This window comes from Nothobranchius furzeri, chromosome 12 (genome assembly GCF_043380555.1).
Source record: "Nothobranchius furzeri strain GRZ-AD chromosome 12, NfurGRZ-RIMD1, whole genome shotgun sequence".
NCBI lineage: Eukaryota > Metazoa > Chordata > Actinopteri > Cyprinodontiformes > Nothobranchiidae > Nothobranchius > Nothobranchius furzeri.
The window spans coordinates 16,213,530-16,222,286 of NC_091752.1; the positions used below are offsets into that span (position 1 = coordinate 16,213,530).

Genomic DNA, 8,757 nt, shown 5'->3' on the forward strand with positions numbered 1-8,757 from the left:
ACACACACACACACACACACACACACACACACACACACACACACACACACACACATACACACACACACACACACCAATTAAAATAATGCTGATAGCATGGACTAGAAGACAGGTGATGGTTTTATTTAAATGATGATCAGGCTGCTGTAAAATGTAATCTCCATCCACATCCAGATGGAATGATCCTCTATTCTATTTGCTCTGCTCTTCTCTGGGCTGATGTAGCTGACGGTGCGCGCGGCGCGCCTAACGGCTGTGGTGCACATTTTACGCATTTGGAGAGGTGGACTGGATGCTTTGCTTTTACTGGAAGATGGTCCACTTAACTCACGGGTGTAGACTAAATATTAATGACAAATGAATGGAAATTAAATTGGGAGTTTTTACTTCATATTTTAGAAATAAAAATGACAGGGTAAAACATTCATGACGTATTTTTAAACGAAATTTTCTAGCGCGACCTGCCTGCTTCACTAAGTCACTGCTTATTAAGGTCTGTCCAGAATTACCGTGGCCCACCCAAAAATGAAAACCTGGCGCAGTGCCTGTTATAAACCTCTGCAAATTGTTGTTCTTCACGTTATCAAACTCAGACTTTGTACAGCTAATGTCAAGATGTAAAATTATGAATTCAGTCGAGCTCTTCCGTCCCTCCCTCTCCTGCTCTCCTGGAAACCCGACATTGGCTGTCAGAAGCGGGAGGTGAAGAAGGAGATGAGGCAAACAGAGTGAGTGCGACCTATAGAAACCAGACTGGTGTGGAGGTGAGCAAAACAGCTGGAAAAGTGTGGGTGTTGAATCCTCCACGGGTGCGATGCCCATGCGAGCGACCGGTACCTGCTGCTGTCACCTGGTTGTGAGCAGCTCTCTGCTGTCTGAGGGTAGGCCCCGCCCACAACGCCGCGGCTGCTGCGGTGTTTTCTTTACTGTGGGAAACGGGTAATAATGGCTCTTTGATGGGAACAGGTTGCCGACCCCTGGTATAAGATCTGAGCTGGTAAAACAAAAATCCTCATCAGCAGGCTTTTTTGAAAGTGGGGGGGGACACAGCTGCCAATCACAAATTTTTCCGGGGACATGTCCCCGGCGTCCCCGGTTAAAATGACGCCTATGTATGCAATGCTGTGTCTCCTTTCTGACCAGATGTTGAATAGATGCTGAAAGGTCAAACAGTGCCTAAACTGGCCATTGCTGGAAGCTACAGTGGAATGTAAACAAGCGCTGAGCAGAACCTTCTGGGTTTAGAAGGCCAAATAGAAAGTTGATTTATTTCTGTAGAAGAAAGGTTATATGGTGGTCAGTATGTAGGTGAAAATAGACCCCTTTGGACATAAAATCAAATCTCTCACAATGCAGATTAGATTTTGGCCAAGTCTGTTCCTTCCATCTGAGAGGTGGTCATCTATTATTGCCAGATACCAGGTTCAGTACCTTCTTTGTTTTTTTCTTTTAATGTTCTTCAACTTTTTCCACAAAAGCGTTTAACAATAGATTAGCGGTCACCTTTTTCTCACAGGTCGATGATTTGTTTAAATCATTTTTCGCTGGGCGTCCATGTTTCGGTTAAAGATGAAGCTGCTTGTTTTGGGGAATATGCATGTTTTCCTATTTTGAGACGAGCTTGTGAATTCATCAGCTTGAATGTCATAAATCAGTCGTTTAATGAAATTTAAAATTCTCCTTGTGATTGCAACAGCTCTTTTAAATAATCATTGATGAATAAATGATGGTAGACTGACCAACTCTCGCTTCTTTCCCATCTCCCACGGTGTCATCATCTGGTTGTTTTGTGCTCATACATCCTGTTCTCCACGAGAGCGTGCCAGCTCTTAGAGCCTGTTTCAAAGGCATTTTCTGGGCATGTGTTTGTCACTGACATATGGATGGGGATAGCAAAGTTAAGAGCATCTATTTCCATGATCATGATCATCTGACTGACCGGAGTTAAAAATGTCATGCTTATGCCAGTTATGCTAAAGAAAAGAAAGTTATTTAAAACAGTCAATCATTTTCTTTGCATTAGCAGTTTTATTATCATAAAAATTAGATTTCACATTATTACATTATTTCATATGCTAATTCACATGTACAGTATTATTAAAATGTAGTTCAATTCAAATTCTAATTCAAAGATAATTTATTAATCCCAGAGGGAAATTAGAGCCCTGAAGATTTAAATGAGTTATATTATGACTTTTTTATAGTTATAATAGTTTTATTGTGATACAAAACATGTTTGTGTGAAGTTTTTTGGACAAAATCTGTCTCACATAGAGCGATTTCAGCAGTTTAATTCTTGACAGTTTCCAGTGTTGGGCAAGTTACTTCAAAAGTGTAATGCATTATTTATTACTTGTTACCCTCATTTTAAAGTAATTCATTACATTATAATATTACTGATTTTAAATTGTAAGGCATTACACTACTTTTGCATTACTCTAAGTTACTTTCACCAAAACAACTTCAATATGAATCTGGTAATCTGACCCTCAGTGAGCTCATGACATATATGTGGAAAGTGATGTGGTATCTGAGCTAGGGTTGCTGTTAAAAACAGTCAGATATAATAACAGTGCTTTAAAATCACTGTTTATTAAATAAAAGCAACAACAATCTGTACTCTCAGCACACTGCCATCTTATATTAACTGAGCAGGGAGTGGGGTGGTGGGAGCTCCAAGTCCATATTTGCCTTGGTCCCCAAATGCCTTGATACGGCCCTGGATGTGGGACTGACTTTTTTCACAGAAGCGTCCCAAAATGATCTCCTAATTCATGGATGTTCTGCCTCCTGATCACATGACGTGCAATCTACTTGGATGAAGATGAGCTTTACAGACGTATTGTTTATTCTCCCGGTACGGGGGCTCGTGACAACGCACGCCCATTGATGACTTTATGGCAGCGAGTGGTTGAATTTAAAATGAAGACTTTTGTCATCAACTTCAGTAAATGAGTTAACATCTGGTGTAAAACTAAGACCAGCAGTCAAACATGGCAGTGGGAGTGTGATAGCCTGAGGGTGATTTGCAACTTCAGGAGTTGGACCACTTGCTCTAATTGATGGAACCATAAATTCTACTTTCTTGCAGAATTTCCTAGAGAATTCCAACCATTGACCTTAAAGGGGCATTATGGAAGTTTGACAGCCAAAACATGTATAGAAATAATAAATTTCTTCTTCATACATTCTCCTGCAATGCCCTGGTCCTGTAGAATGAGCCCTGGCATTTTTACTGTGATTGCCTGTTTTTCTGTAAAATCACAGAAAAAGAGAGCTGCTCGGGTCGAGCAGGCTGCTTCATGCGCGTTCACGCTCAGGCATATAGCCCGTATCTATCCGTAGCTTTAGCAGCAGAGAGAGAGGCAGTTCCACTTTGTCGCTGTTCCTAACGCCTAGTAACAAAGCTAGCTACATTTCTGAGGACCCTTAGCTACTTTCTGTATAACTTTCTTCGAGATATTTCCTGCAAATTAGCAACAAAATAGCCATTTTTGCTCCAAACCGTTCTTTGAACGTTGTTTCAGCTATTAGCAAGGCTATAAATGTTATGGATGCAAAAGACATCAATTGCACTTTAGCTCACTTATTTAGACATCTGACTCTCATGCAGGAGACCCGGGGTTCGATTCTGGATGTGAACATAGTTTATTTAGAGTTTCTTTTTTACATTAATGGTATATTTTTTTTTTACAGTAAGATGCCCACATTTTTTTTTGAGACTCGCCGAACGGCATTTCATTCACAGATAAAAAAGACGTGGGTTCAACTGTCATTTTGGAACAATTTTTCAAGAGCATGCAGGAGGACTGACCCGTCTTAAACATTTGTCAGCTGTGCTGAAGAGAAAGGTACAGAACCACATTATTTAATTAATTAGCTGCGCGTTCTCCTGTCCTCCGTCCTCCGGGCCACACACACACACACGGGACTGTCTCAGCTGTTATTTTCATTAAGGAGTGTGCACGTACAGCATGCGCGCCTCGTGCACGAGCCTACTATTGAAGCTGCCATTACGCTTTTGGCCTGAGGGGGCAATCGCGAGCATAAAAAATTCTAAACTCCGTAAAGTCCCTTTAAAGGCATACTATGCAACTTAAAAAAATTCTTGAGCCAGTATGTGTTAAAATACCCTTTTACAGGTTAATGAACTGTCACCCAGACCCAACTGCTCTCTGTGGCAGAATACCACACTTGCAACTTCAGAGTTTCCGGTCCGGTGCCTGTTGGACCCAGTAAAGTGTAGCTGACTTTCCTGGCACTGGAGTCTGCTTCCAGCACATTTCCAGCATGTTTTAGATAAGGAACACAGCGGATTTGATGATTTAGTGATAAATCGCTCCTGTAAAAACTAATGAAGACTGAGAAGATAGTTTAGCAGTTGTTAAATAGACAAAGTGAGAAGATAAGTTTCTCATTTGGTTGCAACAACGGACACTAGGGGGTGCTAAAAGCAAGCCAAAACTGCATATCCTTTCAAACAGGTGACTCATACATGATAACCCTTCTATGTGGTTGAATTGAAACAATCCTGCAAAAAAGAAGAAAAAAGTATCATTTCTATAGCGCCTCTCAAGATAAAAATCACGAGGCACTTTACAAAAACAAAAAAAGTAAAAATATAAAAAATAATAAAAAAAATGATTAAAAATTTATTTTAAATGAGCAAAAAAATTGACAATTGTGATTAAAAATGTAAAGAAAGAGAGAGAGAGAGAATAGGAAAGAGGTGTCACGGTGAGAGCAGGTTAGGACCCAAGATGCAGAATCCCCAGAACGACTCAAGGCAGGAGAGGTTTAAGAGAATACTTCCTTTATTTTATTTTAAAGGCAGATGCGCCAAAGTCGAGAGGCATAAAAACAAACCTGACTTAATATCAAACGAACGAACGAATGAACAAACACACAAACACAAACAAAAACAAACAAAAAAAACAAAAACAAAAAAACATACTAAAACAAACAAAAACAAACTAGCAAAAACAAACAGACAAAAATAACAAACTAAAACAAACAACAAAAACAAAACAAACAAACAAAAACGAAAACAAAACAAACAGACAAAAACCAAATAAAAACCAAACAAAAACAAAAAAACAAAAACAAACAAACAAAACAAAAACAATCCGTGTATCATTCGTTCTTTCTATTTTCGATTGAAAACAAACAATCGAAAAAGGAAAAATGGATTTGTTTTTTTGTTTTACAAACGGATTTAAAAAAAGAAAAAAAGTCGTGTTTTTCGTATTTTCTATTCTAGTCTCTGATCAAATATGAGATATTGAAAAATGGCCGCTGGACCGAATTTGATTTTAATATTTCGTTAATAAACGGGTTACGTGACCCGGAAGTTTTTTTTCTTGCTAGTGTTCGAAACGTTAACGTTAGCTTCAGTCCTCGTCAGATTCACCGACCAGCAAACCAACCAACATGGACAGTTATGTGTTGTTCAAAGGAACAAAACGGCTGACTCTAAAGGAAGAAGACATGACGACCAAAAAGATTAACAGAATCTTCCAGGTAGCCTTTTATTCTAAAACGCGTTTTACTGACGTTGCTGTGCAGAGAACATTTTTAAATACTTTTTACTTATTTCAAAGGTTCATTGCACCAGTCTGTATATTACTGATGACAGCAGTGTAGCCATTTTTCCTGGTAATGACGGACGCTTCAGTACATTGGACCTCTTAGTGAGAGGGCATTACGAAGTTCATGGAGAAGGCATGGAGGAGTCATCAAGCGTGCCTGCATCCTACAACCCCACTCGCTTCTCCTTCCACCGACCACAGAGTACTGCTGGAGCTTCCACGTCGTCTGCAAGACCATCTCCTAGAGTGACTGTTGCAAAAACGTTCCAAAGGTAACCAGATTTATGAAACTGAACACACTGGATTAAGGGCATTAGGATGTGTGCATTTTTGGATTGCTGAACTACATTAGTATATTTTTTACAAATGTGACTGCTGCATGTGACACTGAAAACTAATTTGTAGAATGTTTTGTAAATGTAGTTACAGAGGTGTAAGCATTCAAACCCACTGCCGTGTATTATTACTACTTAAGTCTCTCTCACACACACACACACACACACACACACACACACACACACACACACACACACACACACACACACACACACACACACACACACACACACACAAAATATGTTCTCCACATCACTCCCTCTCTGCCACCACCTCCTGCCCTGAGGAGATCAGGGCGTGGATGAATCAAAATTTTCTGCAGCTGAATGGCTCTAAAACAGAAGCCATTCAAATCGGAACACCCCACCAACTCTGCTCTTCTCCTGTTACATCTGTTTCATTCATTGGCAATACTATTCCCCTCTCTCCCTCTGTTACTAACCTTGGGGTCAAGTTTGACCCAGAACTCTCTTTTGACAACCATGTCACCTCAATTTGCAAAACCTAATTTTTCCATCACCGTAACATTTCCAAACTGCATTGCTCTCTTTCCCTTTCAGCCGCAGAGATGATTGTCCACGCCTTTGTCTCCTCCAGGGTGAACTATTGTAACACACTTCTGTTGGGAATACCTGGCAGGAGCCTCCAAAAGCTCCAGTTTGTCCAGAATAGTGCTGCCAGGGTCCTAATGGGGGTGCAGAAACATGAGCATATTACCCCCATCCTCCACTGGCCCCCTGTACACCTTCGTATAGAATACAAGATCCTCCTGCACACCCACCACTGTCTGCACAGTGCGGCCCCCATATATCTCACTCATCTTCTTTCCCCACACACCGCTACCCGGACCAGAGCAGGCCAACGGCACCTCTCGGTTGCGCCCAGGACACGGCTTAAGACCATGAGCGACAGAACTTTTACAGCATCTGCTCCGTGTCTGTGGAACACTCTTCCTGAACACCTCAGAGCCCCCCTGACCGTCGATGTTTTTAAAAGGGAACTGACAACCTTCCTTTTTAGAAAAGCGTATTTTTAAGTGTCTGTGAACTTTTTTTGTTGTTGTTGTTTTAATTAGTTTTTATCTGTTACTTGTTTGATCTTTGTAGCACTGTGAGATTTGATGTCCAATGTATAGTGCGTTATAAATAAAAATTATTATTATTAATATTAATATTTTTATTATTCTGTCTCTATTTCAGGATTATATGAGTAATAAAATTATTGTCATTATCAGGACTATCTTCATCGCTGAACTTGTTGATGGCAGATTGGAAACAAGCAAGACCCTGACGGTGTGTTTCTCTGAGTTTGAAGCTTCTGTAGTGGGCATCACCAGAAAAGTCAACGAGGCCCTTGAACAAGAGGAGTTAATTATCCTTACTGATGGTCAGGGAAACAAAATCTTGGAAACGGAAGGAACCAGAGGTAAATGAACATTTTAAACCTCCTAGTAAAAAAAAAAAACACTAATTTCTGTGAAGAAAAAATTTAATGTGCTGTGAACTGAATTGACCATTTTACTTACATGATCAGCATTTTGGAAGCAAAATGCAAGGAAAGTCTTGGCTGTGAGAGAGGAAGACTTCTTGCAGTTACAAGGAAGTAAAAAGAGGAAGCTGAGGTATTTACACAGGAATTTCATTTGGTGTGAATTTAGACTGCACATTTTGTAAGTAAGTTTCTTCTTTGTGAAAATGGTTTTGCCAAAATAGTTCATCTCTGGAAGTTCATGCACAAGTTTGGATTACTGTGGTTCATTTGGTGGGGCGACAGTGGCACAGGAGTTAATAGCTCGCCCCGTTATCGGAAGGTTGCAGGTTCTAGCCCCGCTCAGTCTGTCGCTGTTGTCATGTCCTAGGGCAAGACACTGAACCCTGCTGGTGGTGGTCTTATGGACTGGTGGCGCCAGTGCTCAGCAGCCTTGCCTCTGTAGTGCGCCCAAGGGCAGCTGTAGCTACATCGTAGCTCATCCCCACCATCGTGTGAATGTTTGTGTGAATGGGTGGATGATTGTGTTGTAAAGCGCCTTGGGGGGTTCCAGGACTCTTAGAAGGCGCTACATCAAATTAGCTAGTTAGGTTGACAGATCAATGGTATTTACAACAGCCAGACTTTTAAACTCTGAATTTAAAATATTGGCTGCATCATAACAATATGACTAACACAGTTATTCTACTTTTAAACCACCAAATAGTTCCTGAGTGCAGCTGCAGCTCACCACTCCCCACGGGGATGGGTCAAATGCAGAAATTTCATTTCAGTGTTGGACTGTAACTTTACAAGTATGTTATTGAGAACAAGTAGGTTATAATGTATGTTTATCTTGCTTTTCAGCCGGCGAGATGATAATGGCCTTGATGCTGTGTACGATCAAATTGAGGAGGTCATTTTGGCAGCACAGGGGCTTCGAGAAGTGTCGACTACTATCCGGGAACTGATGGAGCTGGCTAATTCCAACCGCAGCACAGCAGTGTCCCTGAGAGCAGCCGATGCAGCAGCTGTTAAAGATGCCTTTGCCTGTGTTGTCTGCAAAGGTAATTAACAAAAAAAAAAAAAAAAAAGGATTTTGTCTTTTGTTTGCAGATTTCAGGGTTACTTCCATACTATCTGCTGCTTATTGAGCACTTAGAGCACAGTGTCCTGCCATTAAAAAACGAATTGTATTTATTGTGTTTTACAACTGTTCTAACCAAATTTGCAGGCCCTGTGGTTGAGCCCATTGTTGCAACATGCTGCCAAAGCCTTATTGGCTGCCTGACCTGCGCTGAAGAGTGGAAGAAAAATTCTGCGTTTTGCCCAAAATGTCGAGCAGATGAGTTTGGCATCAACACAG

The 8,757-nt window shown here is 40.8% G+C and overlaps 1 long non-coding RNA gene across 1 annotated transcript; it reads left to right on the plus strand.

Annotated features, from left to right (window-relative positions):
* Positions 1-7,364: 7,364 nt before the first annotated feature.
* LOC139062082 (uncharacterized) lies at positions 7,365-8,713 on the plus strand. The gene is made up of 3 exons (XR_011515671.1): positions 7,365-7,545; positions 8,259-8,458; positions 8,626-8,713. It is a non-coding gene; the product is annotated as an uncharacterized lncRNA (long non-coding RNA).
* The last annotated feature ends 44 nt before the right edge of the window (positions 8,714-8,757 follow it).